General features: G+C 40.8%; 1 long non-coding RNA gene and 1 other non-coding gene across 3 annotated transcripts in view; both read right to left on the bottom strand.

Annotated features, from left to right (window-relative positions):
• LOC129059859 (uncharacterized) overlaps nucleotides 1-19228 on the bottom strand; it is a 35130-nt gene extending 15902 nt beyond the window's left edge. For both annotated transcript variants that reach the window (XR_008525931.2, XR_008525929.2), the window contains exon 1: nucleotides 19176-19228. This is a non-coding gene — a long non-coding RNA (uncharacterized LOC129059859). The remainder of the gene's footprint in view (nucleotides 1-19175) is intronic.
• LOC112133926 (5S ribosomal RNA) lies at nucleotides 11083-11201 on the bottom strand. The gene has a single exon (XR_002915533.1). It is a non-coding gene; the product is annotated as a 5S ribosomal RNA (ribosomal RNA).
• Nucleotides 19229-20192: the final 964 nt, after the last annotated feature.

Here is a 20192-nt window from a genome sequence, read left to right as displayed (position 1 = left end):
GGCTTTAATTTGCATTTCCCTGATGATTAGTGATTTGAGCATTTTTTTTCATATATCTGTAGGCCATTTGTGTGTCTTCTTTTGAGAAATGTTTATTGATGACCTTTGCTCACTTTTTAATAGGGTTATTTGTTTTTTGTTTTGTTTTGCTTTTGTTTTTTATTGTTGAGTTGTTTGAGGTTTCTTATATATTCTGGATGCTAGTCCCTTGCTGGATGAATAATTTGCAAATGTTTTCTCCAATTCAACCGGTTGACTCTTTACTCTATTGACTGTTTCCTTTGCTGTGCAGAAGCTTTTTAGTTTAAAATAGTCTCATTTGTCTATTTTTGTTTTCATTGTGCTTTTGGGTTCTTAGCCATAAAATATTTGCCTAGACCAATGTCCTAATGTGTTTTCTCTCTGTTTTCTTCTAGTAGTTTTGCAGGTTTTTGTCTTACATTTAAGTTTTTAATTTATTTTGAGTTGATTTTTGCATATACTGAGACAGAAGGGCCCAATTTTATTCATCTGCATATAGATATTCAATTTTCCCATCACCATTTATTGAAGAGGGTGTTCTTTCCCCAATGCATGTTCTTGGCACCTTTGTCAAAAACCAATTGGCTGTAAATTTGTGGATTTATTTCTGAACTCTCTATTCTATTCCCTTGGTCAATGCTTTGTTTTTATATCAATGTCATGCTGTTTTGGTTACTATTGCCTTGTAATATATTTTGAGGCACATAGTGTAATGCCTCCAGCTTTGTTCTTTTTGTTCAGAATGGTTTTGACTAGTCTGGATATTTTTTTGTTCTGTATAAATTTTAGATTGTTTTTCTGTTTCTGTGAGAAATGATGTTGGTATTTTGATAGAGATTACATTGAATCTGTAGAGTGCTTTGGGCAGTATGGTCATTTTAATAATATTAATTCTTCTGATCCATGAGTATGGGATGTCTTTCTATTTGTGTCGAGCATGGGATCTCTTTCTATTTGTGTCCTCTTCCATTTCTTTGATCAGTTTTTGAAATTTTCCTTGTAGAGATCTGAAAGTACCTCATTTATAGAGGAAAATGTTCTCCAAGTTCAATGAATCCCAGGATACATATGAGTATATTTTCAAACGAACCTAGTCTCAATGTGTATATAATACATGATAAGCATGTTGCAATTATCTCTTGGAGAAACAAAAATATCTAATTAGGTTGGCAGGTACCCAGAATTGGTGTCTTCTAAATTGGCCAGTGATAGTTAATGGATCTGATGCATCTTGAAACACTTAATTGGCATATGTGTAATCATCATAGTCTCAGAAATGATTATTGGCTTTGTTCTGATGGCTTTCAATTCCACATTCGTTTCAACTCCTCTATCAGAACACATATTTATTTATCTTTTCTGCATGTGTTCCCAGAATATTCTGTTTAGCAAAGAAGGAATATCAATAAATCCCTCTGTTTTAGTGAGTTTACCAAAGAGCAAAATAGCTGGTCTATTGGCCAAAAATTGTTGGTGTGATTTTTTTTTTTTTTTGTAGTTCTTTCCAAGCATATTTTGCAGGGGTTGATTTCCAGTTGTAAAAAAGTCTTGATTTTGAGTTAGCCACGAACTTGTGAACCCACATTACATAAAATCCTTGTATTTATATGAAACTTTGAAATTTCCTAAGAATTTCCATATGCATTTTTGCATTTAATTCAATAATAAATACTGTGTGGCTATTGTTGATTCCTTTTTACAGAAAAAGCAATGAATATGCTTTTGAAAAAAATTTTCTCTGACTCTTGAAAATGTGCTAGAACTTTCAAAATGTGTGAAACAAATTATACTAGCATTTCTTCACACTCACAACACAGAACATTTCTGATCACTGAAATAAGGAGAGTCCGAGTGTTTTTCCCCACCAAGGCATTCTCCAGTTTTCTGTGAACACTGACTGGGTGTCCTACAATTCAGTTCAGTTCTGACACTAACCAGAGTTACTGCAGACCCCACAGGTTAAGGGCTCAGTCCCACAAGGCTGCCTGTCACTTCAGACACCAATCTTAAATCCCATGTTATCACCTTTACTTCTGACTGATAGCTACAACTCAGGGTTCCCATGACCCTTCCTTGGGTTCAATAATTTGCTAAGAAGGCTCACAGAACACAGGGAAACACTTGTTTACATTTATGGGCTTATTATTTACTAAAGAATACAAATGATAGAGACAGATAAAGAAGTACATAGGGTAAGGTACGTGGGAGGGGTGCAGACCTTCCATGGCCTTTCCTGGTTTACCACCCTCCCAGCACCTTCACGTGTTCACCAACCTGGAAGCTCTTCAAACCCCATAGTTCAGGGACTACTATGAAGGCTGCACCATGTAGTCATGATCAGTTATTAACTCAATCTCCAGCTCCTCTCCCTTTTCTGGAGAAAGAAAGGGAGGGAATAAAAGACGATGAGAGGGTGGGACTGAAAGTTTCAAGCTTCTAATCATGGCTTGGTTTGTCTAGTCACCAGCCCTCATGCAGAAGCCCAGGAAAAGTCATCTCATTAGATCAAAAGATGCTCCTACCCCCCAGGAAATTCTGAGAAACCGGGAGCTCTGTGTCAGGAACTAGAGGCAGAGACTATATATATATATGTGTGTGTGTGTGTGTGCTTTTCATGAGTTGCACACACCTCCAGCTGGACCAGATCTGGGGGTCACAGAGCTGTTCAAAGTTTGAATAATTCAGGCTATTTCAGGTCAGCTTTGTAAATCAGGTCAGCTTAGTGATTTAAGTTCCTCAAAAGTTTAAGCTTTTCACCTATCTGGCTTCAGTTGGTTTCTTGTGCAACCACTATTGAGTATCTGTCTAGACAAAGTGTTTAACCTAAAGACTGAATGAGCAGCCTCTATCTACGGCCATCCCACTCTGAACATGCCTGATCTAGTCTGAATTAGCAGCCTCTGTGCTCTACCCACCTACCTCTCTTTCAACTCCGTGGTGACTTCCTCGAGGCCATCTGACGCATAGCGTTAAGTGGAAAGACAAAAACCTTAATTTGACTTTGCTGCTGGAGAGGCTCCTGTTGTCCAGCAGAGATAACCTAAAGGAAGTTGCTTAAAAAAGACATGTGGCCACAGGCTGTCACTTTGAAGTCACTGCTTATAATAACATTAGTTTGGGCTGCAGAAGCAGTTGATGTTTTCAGCTGAGGAGGTCTAAATGACTCTCAGTGAATTCAGATTGCAAAACACAGGCATAAAAAGCCTCACTTTCATCTCTGCCTATAGATAAACTAGCTATAATCAGACTTAGTTTCTCTCTTATAGGACTTTGTTGAAGGTAGTCAGAAGTGACAACACAAGTAAGTATTCTAGATCTCTTACGGGTATGCCCTTGGCTGGGATGTGGTATAACCTCACATACATCACATCCCAGCAGGGCTAAAACTGAGGTAATATGTGAAATACTCACCTCAGGTGCAAAATTTAAAGGGGCACATAAAACACCTCAGTAATCAAGATAAATAATATTTTAATGTGATTTTTTTAAAAATAAAAATTAATGCAAAAAGTATGGTGAATAAAATAACAAAATTTTAAATAAAGACAGTATCAGTGTTGTTGATTTTTCCTTTTGCCTTTGGCTCCAATGTGCCTTGGCATGGCATCGCTCACAGTTGATGGTTTTGCTAACTATTTTGCAATTGAAATTATAGGAGTCACCAACTTTCCAAACTGCAATATTGAGTCCTCACTGCCTTTTGCTTCACAGCAAAAGTTTATTGAAATAAGCTATCTTCAGAATCCCATTCCTGGTGCTACATGATATATTAGAATTAGGTTTGGTTACACAGGCCAGAAAATCCAAAGTAGTAGGATCTTAAGCAAGACAGAAGTTTATTTCCCTTTCAGGTAAATGTAGGCAGGCCAAGGTTGCTGTTGCAGCTCCATGATTATCAGGGATCCAGGTTCCTTCTCTCTTAATTCTCCATTATCATCAATATGTGGCTGCCACCTTATGGTTCATAAATGTTGCTTTAGCTCCAACCATTACATCTATAGTCTAGCTAGCACGAAGATAGAAAGTGGAAAAGAGGCAAAGCGCACCCACACTCACACCATCATTTTCTCTAAGGAAAGCTCCTACAAACTCTATATAACGCATGCTCACATTCCATCTACCAGAACTATCAAAGCTAAGTCTAGCTGCAAAAGAGGCTGGAAAATGCAGTCTTTGTTGTGGGTGGCCATGTGCTCAGCTAAAAAATGCTGAAATTAGTATGGAGAAAAGGAGATCAGATACCGTAGACAGCCAACAGTCTCTTGGAAATCATGAAGGATCTGGTTGCATCCATTGTGTCAGCTTTGATGGGGCTCCTACACAAAAGATCTACCCCTATGCTGGTCAAGCAATCACTGTCACTCCCAAATGTGTCATCACACTGTGCTTTGACCACAGTTTCCATTCGTTAGCTCTGATTTAGAGATATTAAGATCTACTATTGGCTACATTATTAAACCCATGAGGTGAGAAAGAGATTTTGAAATATTAACAGATACTTGTTTTCTTCTCTATATATCTTCCTACCTATCAGCAAGCTACTCTTTTTTTTTTTTTTTTTTTGAGACAGAGTCTCACTCTGTCGCCAGGCTGGAGTGCAGTGGCGCAATCTTGGCTCACTGCAACCTCTGCCTTCTGGGTTCAAGTGATTCTCCTGCCTCAGCCTCCCGAGTAGCTGGGACTACAGGCGCCCGCCACCAGGCCCGGCTAATTTTTTGTATTTTTAGTAGAGACGGGGTTTCACCATGTTGGCCAGGATGGTCTCGATATCTTGACCTCATGATCCACCTGCCTCGGCCTCCCAATCATTTTTATTTTCTTAATTTAGAGAAGGGATAAAATAGTGGAATGCAAAAGACAAGAAAATAATTCTTGCCTTTTGGATTTCAAAATCATCAAAGACTCATGATCCATTTGGAAGACTATATCACCAGCCAGAACTAGACTCCCCCCAATAGTTCCTCCCCATTTAGGCCTAGATACATATTCCTGGACCGAGGGAAGGAGAAGAGTCAGAGAGGAAGCCAGAGGATTAGATGCTGCTATGAGTCCCCAAGAAGGGGCAGGATTGGTGGTTGGAGAGATGGAGATGGAATTACCTGGATAAGTTTAGGGTCTAAGAACAGGGGACACTTGTGTTCCTAACCCCCGTGGAAGAGCCCAGAGGGCCTAAAAAAGGCCTGCCATGTCAGGTTTCTGAGACGAAGAGATATTTGTATGGCATGTCCAGTGCATTCGTCAGGTTATATATATTTACATATGAGATTTACGCAGAATTGGCTCACTTGATTACGGAGGCTGAGAAGTTCCACAATCTGCTATCTGCAAGCTGGAGACCTAAGACAGCCAGTAGTATAAATTCCAGTCCAAGTCCAGAGGCCTTAGAAGCAGGTGAGCTGATAGTGCAAGTTTTTGTCTGAGGGAAGAAGGGTAATATCCTAGCTCAAGCAAGCAGGCAAAGAGGAAATTCTCCCTTCCTCTGCCGTTTTGCTCTATGCAGGCCCTCCATGCAATGGATGATGCCCACCCACCTTGGGGAGGACCATCTGCTTCACTCAGTCTACTGACTCAAATGTTAATTTCTCCCAGAAACACCCTCACAGACACATCCAAAATAATGTTTAACCAGATATCTAGGCACCCTGTGATCCAGTCAAGTTGACACATAAAACTAACCATCACACCCAGACCAAAGAGTCTGTGTTTCCTGCAGACAGACTTTCTATTCTAAGTGCTGACAAGGTGCTGTGGAAGAGTTTGATCAGGGAGAGACGGAATGTGATGGACATTTAAAAATAGCACTGATGCTAGAAGCTTGAGCATGTTTAAATACTGCTGGGAAAGTCCGTCCAGAGGAAAAGCTGAAAACCAAAGAAAGAAGGGGTAACTGAAGCAGACGCGACAGTCTGGGAAGGGGATTAGAACCTAGAAAGGGGGCCAGGCGTGGTGGCTCATGCCTGTAATCACAGCACTTTGGAAGGCTGAGGCGGACAGATCATCTGAGGTCAGGAGTTCGGGACCAGTCTGACTAACAGGGTGAAACTCTTTCTCTACTAATAATACAAAAATTAGCTGGGCGTAGTGGCAGGTGCCTGTAATCCCAGCTACTTGGAAGGCTGAGGCAGGAGAATCGCTTGAACCCGGGAGGCAGAGGTTGCAGTGAGCCGGGATTGCACCAATGCACTCCAGCCTGGACGACAGAGCGAGACTCCATCTGAAAAAAGAAAAAGAAAAGAAAGAAAAAAAAAAGAAAAGAACCTAGAAAGGGGGTTAGTCTTGGGCAGAACTGGGAATAAGCCTTTCACTGTGATGAGAGGGTGGCAGAAAGAATGGGTTAGTAAATCCATAAGTGGGGTGGCAGGAGTTAGGTGAGTTCCCTGAGGAAGGGTATGCTGAGCAGAAGACAGAAGCTTTTGAGGAGGGTGGAAAAGTTCGGACATAACCAGTATAGAAAATGGGGGATTGATGGCCAACTGCACACTAGAGTTTGGCAGGCCCAGGAGGAACTGAAGGAGGTGAGCATGAGAGGATGTGGTTTGTCCCCACCAGGCTCTGTGGCCAGGGACAGGTGTTGAGGAGGCAGACACTGCAATTATTGGAGAGTTGGTGTCTGTGGCAGGTGTGAAGGAAGCGCAGAGTAGATCCCTGGTCCTCCAACTTGGCTACACATGGGAATCACCTGGGGAACTTAAAAGATATACTGAGGCTTCAATCGCAATACAGACATTCAGGTTTAACTGGTCTGGGGTCCAAGTTTGAGGAGAACTGGGGTAGGGGATACTGGCAAATATGGCTGAAATTGATGGACCATGTCTGAGCTAGGGCAGGAGGGGTAGGCAAGGGTGCAAGAAGGCAGGAAATAGAGGGGCTGAGAGTGGAGGTCTCAATCAATGGGAAAAGAGTTTTCCTGCGATGTCCCAGAAATGCAACTGTAGTTACACTTCCTTCAATTTCCAGAGCTAAATTCTCCCAGGTATCTTCCATGTTTACCTGTGTAGACCTGAGGACATGCTCTGTTTGCATTCCAAATAGATCTCTTTCTCAGCAGTTTATGTGGATTTTGTGTGCTTTACTTTACATGACAGTACTATACAAGCCAAGAGCAATTCAGATTTTAGACACGGACATCTCCTTCTACCTTCTGAGAGATGGTGAGTGCTATGGACTGAATGTTGGCATCCACTCCTTGCCCCGTTCTTATGTTGAATTCTAATCCCCAATGTGTTGGCATTTAGAGATGGGGCCTTTGTGGAGGTGATTTGGTCATGAGGGTGGAGTCCTCATGAATAGGATTGGTGCCCTTATGAAAGAGAGAGCTCTCTGGTCCTCTTTCCACCTTGTGAAGATACAATGGGAAGTCGGCAGTCTGCAACACAGAAGAGGGCCCCCACCAGAACATGATGATGCCGGCCCTCTGATCTTGGATTCCCAGTCTTTAGAACTGTAAGAAATAAATTTCTGTTGTTTATAAGCCACCCACTCTATAATACTTTGTTATGGGCAGCACAAAATAAGATGGACAGACTCTCTTGGTGCCTTTGAGGGGATATGTTATTATCAGCAATGTTGTTTGAAGCAGTCTCTGATAAGGAATGCTGACCCACAAGGGACAAATACCCCTATCTTAAGCAAACTCTCATCCCTATCTCCCTGCCCTAAACCCTTTTTCAGGAGCTGCGACAGCATCAATCAGGCCTTGGCAGGCAAGGGAGCCCTTTGAAGAAGTGGCCAATGGACAAGCTGAAGACATGGTAGGTGGAATGTTTTTCATCACCCGCAGGGATGATATAAATTGTGTGGGCCTAGGGACAGCAGGTTTCAGATATGGCCATATTGTCTTTATTTATTATATGCTCCATTGATTAGAAATTGGATTCCAAACCCCTCAGGAAGTTGCCCTATTCCCTAGCTAGCTCTAGATCCAGCACTGCATGAGTGGTTCCACTGTGATAAAGCAGTAGTTCTCAAACTTGAGTGTTGTCTTACTCTGTTCAGGCTGCTATAAAAAAAATTGCCATTGACTGAGTGGCTTAAAAACAACAGAAATTTGTTGCTCACAGTTCTGGAGGCTGGACAGTCCAAGATCAAGGCACTGGCACATTTGATGTCCGGCGAGAGCCTGTTCCCTGGTTCATAGACGCACAGTTTGCTGCATCCTTGCATGGTGGAAGAGGCAAGGGAGCTCTCTTGGGCCTCTTTTATGTGGGCAAATCCCATTCATGAAGGCAGAGCCTCCCAAAGGCCCCACCTTGTAATACCTCACATTGGGGATTAGGACTTAAACACAGGAATTTTGGAGAGACACAAATATTCAGTCCATAGCAAGTATGCATCAGAATCTTCTGTAGGGCTTGTTAGGGTAAGGGTTACTGGACCCCAAACCCAGAGTGTCTGGTTTAGTAGGCCCAAGAATTTGCATTTCTAACAAGGCCTAAGGTGATGCTAATGCTGCTGGTCCAGGAACCATGCTTTGAAAACCACTGCTGTTGAGAAAAAAATGGCATTCGAAGGATGGGGAAGCAGAGAATGGAACATCTTCCATTCAAGGGGCCATTTCAGGTGGCCCTCTACATCCCCAAATTAATCCATCAAACCGTTGCATCTGTGACAGCATAGTTTTACATGTCAATATGTGATACTGCAGTTTCTTAGTCTCTAAAGTTAAAGGCTTCCTGGTGGTGATGACACGAGGACCAGGGGATTGCTGGGACAGGGCTAATGTGCACCTCACTCACAGCTAACCACTCATGAAGTGTCTCCATGGGCTGCACCCAGTCCTGGAGCTCTATGTATGTTATCTCTTTTATTCCTTACATGAAGCGGGTGGGGTTAAATCCCCATTTTGCAGTTAAGAAAACAGTGACACAAGCAGATGTAAGTAAGTAGAGTATGTTTGCAGGTAAGTCCTGTACTGCCTCTTGGCATTGGCTTACTCTGGGAGGTGCTGCCCAGGATCTCTCAGCCAGTTAGTGGAGGAGTGGGCCTGCATGAGGCAGACTGACCCTGGCATCAGATCTCCTACCCATCTCCCCACCTGTGCTCACTCAGTTGCTGCCCCTTCACTCCCTTTTCTTCTGTAGAGACAAAGGGAAGAATCTGTCAGGAAAATTCCTGGGAGAGGGGAAGCTGTACTTCTGAAGAAGGCAGTTGTTGCAGTCCTAGTCTGCTGACAACATGGTTGGTGGCACAGAACTTCCCACACCTCCATGCCAGATGTCTTAAGGATCAGCCCAAAGCTTAATGTCTCCAGGGATACCCACTTCCTTCCTAAGGGAAGACAGAGGTGCTTGAAAATGTAGGTTTTATTATTATTCAGGTATGGTGAGGCCAACAGACCAGGAGATGACAGCCATTGAAGAGAGAGTTTATTACTCACAGTCCCCAGGAGGAGGGAGCACACTGGGCCACACGGGGAAGCATCAGGTCAGTCAGGAGGCAGAGGGAAAGGGGGAATCTGTGGGCAGAAGGCTTTATTGTGAGAAGAAACAGGTGAGGCAGGCTTAGGATTGGCTGGCTTGGAAAATTTGAGCAGGCTCTGGGCCATAGAACTGCCTTAGTTGTCTGGTACCTGGCCCTGGAGTGACTGGGACTGGTAACTGGTGGCCTTGAGTGTGAGAGCCTGATAAAGGAGGCGGTTGGAGGTGTGGGCTCTGGACTGGTTGGCTTGACTGTGAAAGATGTGTTCGTGGGTGAATCCTGTACTGTCTCTAGGAACTGGCTAACTCTGGGAGGGGCTGTGCCTCTACCATCAGCCAGGCTCCAAGATGTCAAAATATCAAATACAGAATCTAGAACATTTGGTTATTCCAGAGAGCTCATGCAAAGATGGTATTAGGAGCTACTTTTCCAATCAACAGCCTCCAGTACTGTTTTCTCTCCAGAATCATCTATCAGGGAAGAGACTTATAATCAGAAAGCAACAGAACAAAGAGGGCAGGCCACAGTTAGGTATAAGCAAGGGATTGGTCTTTCCTGGGGTGGACCTAAAGGGTCGCAGCTTTAAAAGCATCCATTGTTATTAGAGTGTTAACAGTAGCATCTCACGTGTGAAGGTAGGGAAGAACGAGAAGAGGTCAGGGCCAAGACCCTGAAGGGGGCTGTGGACCCAGAGCATGTCTCATAAATCCCAAGTCAGATTCTGTTGACTCCTGGGACTTTCTGTTTGTTTCCCCCCTAATTTCTCCTTTTTTTTCAATTTACCCATGTGTCAGAAGCACCTGGGGAGCTCCTCGAAATTGCTGGGGCTGACCCCTGGCCACTGCTCTGCATCAGAATCCCCTGGAGGCTGGTGAAGCACGTTTCCAGGTCCCACACCCAGAACTTCTGATTCAAAAGATCTGGGGTGGGGCCTGAGAATTAGAGCCTGTTCCTAGCACGTTCCCAGGTGATGCTCATGATGCTGGTCTGCAGCCCCTGGTCTGCGAGCCACTGACCTAAGGATTCTAACTCAGTAGGTCTGGAGAGGGCCCCAGGTGGTTCTGACCTGGTGGTATTCTGAAGTCTGCCCCTGGAGAAACACCACCCTGAGACTGAATGAATTCTGTGATGAAAATTCTCACTGTGCTGCTGCCGTGCAAGGGAGAACTGGCCGAGGAGTTATTTGGCCAGCTTGAGCGACGCAGACCCCAAGAGCACTCCTGGGTAGGCAATTGCCCCGGTGGAACGCCTCGTCAGAGCAGCACGTGGCAGGCCTCCCTGGAGGATCAACGCAGTGGCTGAACACCGGGAAGGAACTGGCACTTGGAGTCCGGACATCTGAAACTTGGTAAGACTGGTCTTTGGAACTTGCCCACTCCATTTGAGTGGAAGCGTGGCCTGATCACCCAAGGCGTGCCTGTACTGGCACTTTGGTTTTTGTTTTTGACTTGACTTGAATTGCTTGATACTTTGGTTTTGGTTTTGACCTGGATTTCTGGATATTCTGATTTTGGTTTTGATTCTGGTTTGGTGTAAACTGAAAAAGTGTGTGTGTGCCCTTTTTACCCGTTCTTTGTTTTGTGATGTGCGTGTGGTGTGAGCTTGGTGTTTTGTCTCGGGGAAACATGGGTCAGACACAAAGTAAGCCTACAGCACCCGGTATTCCCAGGCGGTCTCCCATCCAAGTACTAACCAGGCCCGACCCTGCTTAGCTTCCGAGATCAGACGAGATGGGGCGCGTTCAGGGTGGTATGGCCCTAGACACGGCTGGAAAAGGCCAGACGGGCCCCCCAAAGTGTGGGGCCTAAGCCTGGGGTCCCAGTTGCCTGAGCCTAGGAGTTTTTTCTGTAATGCAATATCATTCTGGGGTTTGTCACAATGTTAGAAACACAAAACTTGCCAGATCACCTGGCCTCATTTTGGGCTTGAAAAAAAATGGGGTCGCCAAAGATATAAAGAGTGTCCCCGAACTGTTAGCCCTCCTGAGGTTAGAACGCCCTAGCCCTACCCCCAATGCCCAGCACCGTGGTAACTGCTTTAGTTCCAGAAGTACAAAGTTTCAACATCCAAGGTATAAGGGTGACCCCTCTGTGAGACATTTACTCTTCTAAGAAAACTTAGTTCCTCACTCTTCAAAAGCTGCTTGGGAAAACTCAGGCAATGATGAAAGTGAGTATCAACTTCAAACTTCACCATGTCCCCAGGTTTCTCTCATTTGTCACATCAGCTAAAATCTTACAGGGATTTTTTTTTTTTTTTTTTTTTTTTGCGAGGAGAAAACTAACTTTGTTTTAGCCCTGTGATCTATAAATGCAAATAGTGGATTGGAGTCAATTTCCAGTGTAGAGAGAGTTGAGTGATAGAAATGCTAAATGGAAAATCCACTTTCCAGTAGCTTTCTGTAGCCTGGACAAATGCATAATTTATTCTCAGATAGCTGGACTAGCAAACTTGCAACAGGGAGTGTCATGTCAGAATGCATTTGTGCAAGGAATCTGAATTTCAAAGGACAGCTTTGCCTGGAGAGACACCACCCAGAACAATGTGGGTTTAATTAAGGTTTAGAGCAGCGCTTTGTTCACGTGGGGTTGATAGGAAGGCTCCAGGTAAGATTTTATTTGGTAATAGATTATTGACCAATGGCAGGCAAGGGTGGCTGGTTTGCATATTTTACTATTCATGACCTTGGGACTGCAGGAATCAGAATGACAGTAGGCGATATCTCTGTCAGCCTGCTGTTTCTGGAGGGAAAGGCAGTTTTGTGGGTGGATAAATAGACCTCATTTGTGTTGCCTTTTGCACCTGGACCTGATGTTCTGTTAAAGCCAAGTGTGAGAAATAACTTCTCTGAAGCAAAGGGCATGCTTGGGTGAGAGTAATTAACCTGAATACCAAAGATCTACTGTGGCACCAAGATAAGGAGCAGTGGGCAGACCCTGCCCAAACAGAAGCAGAGTGAAGTCCTGGAGGGCAGACCTGTGCTCTGAGAAGGCAGTGCAGGCTCCTTAGCATGAGTCAGTCACCCTTGGTTTGCACCCAACCCAGAAAGATGTCCTGAGGAATCCCAACGCATCACAGCCAGCCAAGGGTCAGACTGAGTTGGGACAATAACAGGATTCCAGGGTTGTGGGTGCTGGGCAGCACCTTACCTGCTTGCCTAGGTGAAAAGGATACCAGGAAGAGCTTTGCGGGGTGAGGCTTTCTGGAATAAATGAAGTCATAAAAGATGCTATCAGAAAAAAGGGGTAAGGCAGAGGTGCAGCTTGGTAGGATGGGGTGCAAAGAAAAATCCATTTCTGCATTCCTTTTTCCACTGACATTTCCTTCCCAGCTGCCCCACCCCCAACCACACACAAACAGAACAAAACAACTTCTGGGGCCCAGTGGTTACTCCCCATACCTTCCTCCTAAAATTGCTCTCCTTGACTGGGCACGGTGGCTCACGCCTGTAATCCCAGTACTTTGGGAGGCTGAGGCGGGCAGATCACTTGAGGTCAGGAGTTCGAGACCAGCCTGGCCAATATGGTGAAACCCTGTTTCTACCAAAAATACAAAAAAATTAGCCGGGTGTGGTGGCGCAGGCCTGTAATCCCAGCTACTTGGGAGGCTGAGAATCGCTTGAACCTGGGAGGTGGAGGTTGCAATGAGCTGAGATCGCACCACTGCACTCCAGCCTGGGCTACAGAGTGAGACTTCGTCTCTAAATAAATAAATAAATAAAAAATTGCTCTCCAAGAAGTCTAACACCAGTAATTCAAACTTTGGGAAGATTTTAGTTTAGGTATTATCTCCCATTTTTAACATATGGGTGTCTAGTTACCCCCCGTATTATTATGAAAAGGACTGTTCTTTCTCCATTCAATTGCCTTTGCCCCTTTGTCAGTTGACTATATTTGTGAGGGTCTATTTCTGGGCACTTAACTCTGTTCCACTGATCAATTTGTCGATTATTTTTACCAGCATCGTCCTATCTTCATTACTGTGGCTTTACAGTAAGTTTAAAGTTGGGGAACATATTGGTTAGTCTGAGTCTTTTGTCTTTCCATATAAACATTGGAATTATTTTTTCAGTATCCACAGAATAATTTGTGAGATTTTGATTTGAATTTTGTTGAATTTATAGATAGAGTTGGAAAGATCTGGCATCTAAACAATATTGAGTCTCCCTATTCATGAACATGGAAGATCTCTCTATTTAGATATTCTTTGATTTCTTTCACCAGAGGTTTGTACTTTTTTTCATATAGATCTTGTAAATATTTTATTATATTTATGTGTAAAGATTTTTTTGGTACTAATGTAAATAGTATTGTGTTTCAAATGCCAGTTGTTCATTGGAGTATGTAGAAACCCAATTGACTTTTGTGTATTAACCTTATACCCTGCAACCTTGCTCATTTATTGGTTTCAGGAGGTTTGTGGGGTTTTTTTTTTTTTTTTTTTTGGTCAATTCTTTGAAATTTTCCACATTAACATTCATGTCATTTGTGAACTGAGTTCTTCCTTCCCAATCCCAATAATGCTTTTTTTCTTTCCCTTTTCTTGTCTTTTTTTCTTTCCTTTTTTTTTTTTTTTTTTTTTTTTTTTTTTTAATTTTGAGATGGAGTCTCGCTCTGTTGTCCAGGCTGGAGTGCAGTGCCATGATCTTGGCTCACTGCAACCTCCACCTCCCAGAGTCAAGTGATTCTCCTGCCTCAGCCTCCTGAGTAGGTGAGACTATAGGCACAAGCCACCACGCCTGGCTAATTTTTTGTATTTTTAGTAGAGATGGGGTTTCACCGTTTTAGCCAGTTTGGTCTCAATCTCCTGACCTTTTGATCCGCCTGCCTCAGCCTCCCAAAGTGTTGGGATTACAGGCGTGAGCCACCGTGCCTGGCCTTCTTTCCCTTTTCTTGTCTTATTACATTAGCTAGGACTCCAAGTACAATGTTGAATAGAAGTGGTGAGGCAGACATCCTTCCCCTGTTTTCTGATTTTGGGAGGAAAGCATCCAGTTCCTCACCATTAAGTATGTTAGCTGTAAGCTTTTGTAGATGTTCTTTATCAAATTGAGGAAGTCTATTCCTAGAGTGCTGAGAATTTTTAACATGAATGTCTGTTGAGTTTTGTCAAAATCTTCTTCTGCATCTATTGATCATATGATTTTTCTTCTTTAGCCTACCAATACGATAAATTATATTATTTGACTTTCCAAAGTTGAACCAGACTTATATAACTGGAATAAATCCCACTTGGTTGTGGTGTATAATTCTTTTTATACATTGTTGGATGCTATTTGTTAATATTTTGAAGATTTTTGCATCTATGTGCATGAGAGATACTGGTCCATAGTTTTCCTTTCTTGTAATGTCCTTATATTATGTCCTTATACCTAGTCTGGTATTAAGATAATGCTGGCCTCATAGAATGAGTTAGAAAGTATTTCTTCTGCTTTTATCTTCTGAAAGAGATTATGAAAAATTGGCATCATTTCTTTCTTTAATGTTTGGTAGAATTCCCCAGTGAAATTACCTGGGCTCGATACTTTCTTTTCTGGAAGGTTATTATTTATTTATTTTCTTTATGTAACATAGGCATCTTCAGATTATCTATTTTTCCACGTGTGAGTTTGGTAGGTTGGGTCTTTCAAGGGAGTGGTCCAATTTATCTGAGTCATTAAATTTGTTGGCATGAAGTTGTTCATAGTATTTTTTTTATTATCCTTTTAATGTCCATGGAATCAATAGTGATGATCCCTCTTTCATTTCTGATATGAGTAATTTATGTCTTCTCTCTTTTCTTGGCTAGACTGGCTAGAGGTTTATGAATTTTATTAATCTTTCAAAAAAACCAGCTTTGGTTTGATTAATTTTCTCTGTTGATTTCCTGTTTTCAATTTTATTCATTTCTGCTCTAATTTTTGTTACTTCTATTTTCTGCTTGCTTTAGGCTTATACTGTTCTTTTTCGTTAGTTTCCTTTGGTGAAAGCTTAGATACTGATTTTAGATTATTCTTCTTTTCTAACATATGCATTCAGTGCTATATATGTAATTTTATTTTCAAAGCCAGAAATCATTTATTGAGTAATAGAAACTGAAGTAAATAACACTGCTTTCAGTCACTGAATCCCACAAATACTAAGTTGTATTTTTGTTTTCATTTAATTCAAAATATTTTAAAATTTATCTTGAGACTCATTGTTTGGCCCATGTGTTATTTATAACTGTGTGGTATAATTTCTAAATAATTTGTTATTTTCCTGCTGTTTTTCGGTTATTGATTTCTATTTAATGTCATTGTGATGTGAAAGAATACATGATTTTTATTCTTTTAAATTTGTTAAGGTGTGTCTTATGGCTCAGCATGTGGTATATTTTGTTAAGTGTTCCATGTGAGCTTAAGAAGAATGTGTATTATGCTCTTCTTGTATGAAGTCAACAACTGTCCTATACATGTCAATTAGAACTAGTTGACTGATAATGATATGTAGTTAACTAAATTCTTACTACTTTATGCTTGCCATGTCTGTCAATTACTGATAGAGGAGTGTTTAAGTCTCCAAGTATGATAGTGAATTTGTCTATTTCTCTTTGCAGTTCTGTTTTTGCCTCACGTATTTTGATGCTCTGTTCTTAGGCCCATATACATTAAGAATTATGTCTTCTTGGAAAATTGACCAGTTTATCCTTTTCTAATGCTGCTTTTTATCTCTAATAGTCTTCCTTAATCTGTAGTCTGATTTGTCTGACATTAACGTAGCTACTCTTCCTGTCTTTACATAAGGGTTAGCATGGTATGCTTTTTGACATTCTTTTATTTTTAATATATCTGTGGATTTACATTCAAAGTGTATTTCTTGTAGACAACATATAGTTAGTTTCTGTTCTTTGATCTGCTCTGACAATCTCTGTCTCTTAGTAGGTGTTTTTGAATCATTTCCACTTAAAATGATAATTGATACAGTTGAATTAATATCTACCATATTTGTAACTTTTCTATTTATTGTACCTGTTTTTTATCTTCCCCTCTTTTTCTGCCTTCTTTGGTCTTAATTGAGGATTTTACATAATTCAATGTTCTATTCTCTCAGCATATCAATTATACTTCTTTAAAAAAAATTTTAGTGGTTTCTCTAGAGTTTGCAATACATTAATACATTTACAACTAATCTAAGTCCACCTTCAAATGACATCATACTGCTTCATGGGTAGTGCAGGTAAAGTATTCCTGATTCATCCCTTAGTACACTGCTGCCAATTATTTTATTTATCCACATGCTATAATCATTGAACACATTGTTGCTATTATTGTTTTGAGCAGACAGTTAAAAATTATGAATAAAATAAAGATTTTATTTTTATTTATTCATTCTCTGACACTTTTTCATTCTTTACGTAGTTCTGAGTTTCTAACCTATATACTTTCCTTTTCTCTAAGAACTTTTTAAAAATAATTTTTTGCAAGGCAGATCTACCAGTAAAAAATTCTCTCAGTTTTTACTCGAGAAAGTATTTCTCCTTTGCTTTTGAAGGTGATACGGTTTGGCTGTGTCCCCACCCAAATCTCATCTTGAATTTCCAGTTGCTGTGGGAGGGACCCAATGGGAAGTAATTGAATCATGGGGGCAAGTTTCCTGTGCTGTTCTGGGGATAGTGAATTAGTCTCATGGGATCTGATGGTTTTAAAAAGTGGAGTTCCTGCACAAGTTCTCTCTCTTTGCCTGCTGCCACCCATGTAAGATGTGACTTGTTCTTTATTGTCTTCTGCTATGATTGTGAGGCTTCCCCAGCCACTTGGAACTGTAAGTCCCACTAAACCTCTTTCTTTTGTAAATTGCCCAGTCTCGGGTGTGTCTTTATCAGCAGTGTGACAATGGACAAATACAGAAGAATAATTTTGCTGGATACATAATTGTAGGTTGGTGGTTTTTTCTTTCAACACTTTAAATATTTCACTCTACTTTTTTTCTTGCTTGAATAATTTCTCAAGAGAATTCTGGTATACTTCTTATCTTTGCTCCTATGCAAGTAAGGTGTTTTTTTCCTCTGGTTTCTTTCAAGATATTCTCTGTGTTTGGTTTTCTACAATTTGAATATGCTATAATTAGATTTTTAAAAACATCCTTATTGTGTTCTCTGCCCTTTTAATCTGTGGTTTGCTTTCTGGCATTGATTTTTGGAAATTCTCGTTATTAATCCAAATATTTCTTCTGTTCATTCTTCTTCTGATATTCTTATTTCTTTGTTTTCCCTGAGACAGGGTCTCACTCTGTCACCCAGATTGGTGTGCAGTGGCATGATCACAGTTCACTGCAGCCACTACCTCCCTGGGCTCAGAAGTTCCTCCCACCTCAGCCTTCTGAGCATCTGGGGCTACAGACAAACACCACCATGCCTGGCTAAATTTTGTATTTTTTGTAGAGATCGTGTCTGACTATGTTGCCCAGGCTGCTCCTGAACTTCTGGGCTCAAACAGTATCCCCCCTAGGCTTCCTAAAGTGCTAGGATTACAGGAATAAGTCACCATATCTGGCCACTTACTATGTGTATCTTAACACCCTTTGTAATTGACCCACAGCTTTTGAATATTCTGTTCCTTTTTTCCCCATTATTTTTTTCTGTTTACATATCAGTTTGGGAAGTTTCTATTAACATATCTTAAAGCTTATTGATTCTTTCCTTGACAGTGTCCAGCGTACTAATGAGCACATCAAAGGCATTCTTCACTCTCGTTACAGTGCTTTTATTTTCTAATGTTTTATTCTGATTCTTTTGTAGAATTTTTCTCCCTGTTTATATTGCCCATCTGTTCTTGCATGTTGTCCACTTTTTTTTTCATTAAAGCCCTTAGCACATTTAATAGGATTTTTAAATTCCTGGTCTCATAATTCCAAAATCAGTGTCATATTTGAGCCACGTTCTGATGCTTGCTTTGTCTCTTCAGACAATTTTATTTGTTTGTTTTGGTTTTGGTGTTTTGCCTTTTAGTATGGTTTATAATTTTGTTTTCAAAGCCAGAAATGATTTATTGAGTAATAGAAACTAAACAGACCTTTAACGTGAGCGTTTATGTTTATATGGCTAGAAGTTAAGCTGTGTTTAACAGCTGCTGTAGCTGGAGGTGCTAGGGCCTTCCATTTCCTCTAGCCTTTTTGTGTTTGTGTTCTTTGTTGTCTTGGGATTTTCCTAGAGACTCCTTTTTAAATTGAGTCTTAGCTTTATAGTTCTTTCTGCTGTAATCTTGGTTATCACACAGGAGCCTGTTAATGTGGTGGTAATGTATGAGGAGAGGGAAAAATCTTTATAGTCCGATGATTAGGACTTAGTCATTTAGTAAGCCTGTGCCCCTGGGCTGTGACCCTCACAAGTGCTTCTCAGCTTTCCCCTTGTGTAGGTGAGATAAGAAGGTTAGAGGGAGATAGAGCTGGGTACTTCCTTCTTTCAAGGCTTCAGGTTTTGGTAAAGTAGTTTCCTCTGAGAAAAGGCCTTTGTTAAAGAGAACGGATCTCTCTGGGTATATTTTAAAATGGTTGCTTTTCCTGTCCCCTTGCTGGAAGCAGGAAGTGATTTTTCTCTGATCTTCACTTTGATAACTTTGTTGGTCTCTAGGAGGTAAAACTCATGAAATTATGACCTCTCGCACCACCCCTCCCCCTAGCCTGAACCCAAAAGAGTTTTTGACTTTCAAGCTAGTCCACACTTAGCTTCCATAAATCAGTCAATTACCACTTAAGTTTGTCTGCCCATTAGTTACTTACTTGCTCCAGTAGCTTCTACTTTAATTGTGTCATTTAAATTTCAGTGTTCTTTTGTTGCTGAAATATAACAATATAATTGAGCTTTGTATATTGACCTTATATCTATCACCTTGCTGAATTCACTTATTAATGCTAATGGATTTTCTGTTAATTTTTAAATGGATTTTCTATGTACACAATCATGTTATTTAAAAATAATTACAATTTCATTTCCCATTATTTCTAATTTTGATAGCTTTTTTTTTTCCTTATTGCAACTACTGCCAATGTAATGTTGAATAGAAGTGGTGACTGAGTATCTTTGTTTCATTCTTAATTTGGGTAAAATCTTTCAATATTTCCCATTAGGTGTGATGTTTATTTTAGAGTTCCTTCTCTTCCAAGCTACTCTATCAGTTAAAGAATGTTCCCTTCTAATCCCACACTCAGAATATTTTTTTTTTCTTTTATCATGAATGGGTGTTGAATTTTATCAAGTGCTTTTTTGGCATCTATTTAGTTGCTTGTCCTTTTATTTTCTTAGCGTGGCAAATTACATTGACTAATTTTTTGAACATTAAATCAACTTTGCATCCTAGAATAAATCCAATTTGGACTTGTTTTATTATACTTTTGATTAGGTCCTCAATTTGGTTTGTTAATGCTTTATTTAGTATTTTTACACTACGTTATTAGGGAAGACTGATTTATAAGTTTTCTTTCTTTGCTGATTTTGGTATCAAGGTTAACCGGCTTCATAAAATGAGGTGGGAAGTGTTCCCTCTTTTTCTATCCCTGGGTAAGTTTGTGTGAGATCAGTGTCACTCCTTCTTAAATGTTTAGAAGGATTTCATTAGTGAAGAATTTGGGCATAGAATTTTACTTGTGGGAAAGAATTAAATTACAGTCTCAATTTCTTTCATACATGGATGACAATTCAGATTTTCTATTGCATCTTATCTTAGTTTTGGCAAGTAATGCTTTACCAGGAATTTGCCTATTTTATTTATATTTTGAAATTTATTGGTATGACATTTT

Source organism: Pongo abelii, chromosome 5 (genome assembly GCF_028885655.2).
Source record: "Pongo abelii isolate AG06213 chromosome 5, NHGRI_mPonAbe1-v2.0_pri, whole genome shotgun sequence".
NCBI lineage: Eukaryota > Metazoa > Chordata > Mammalia > Primates > Hominidae > Pongo > Pongo abelii.
This window is presented reverse-complemented; position numbering and strand designations above follow the sequence as displayed.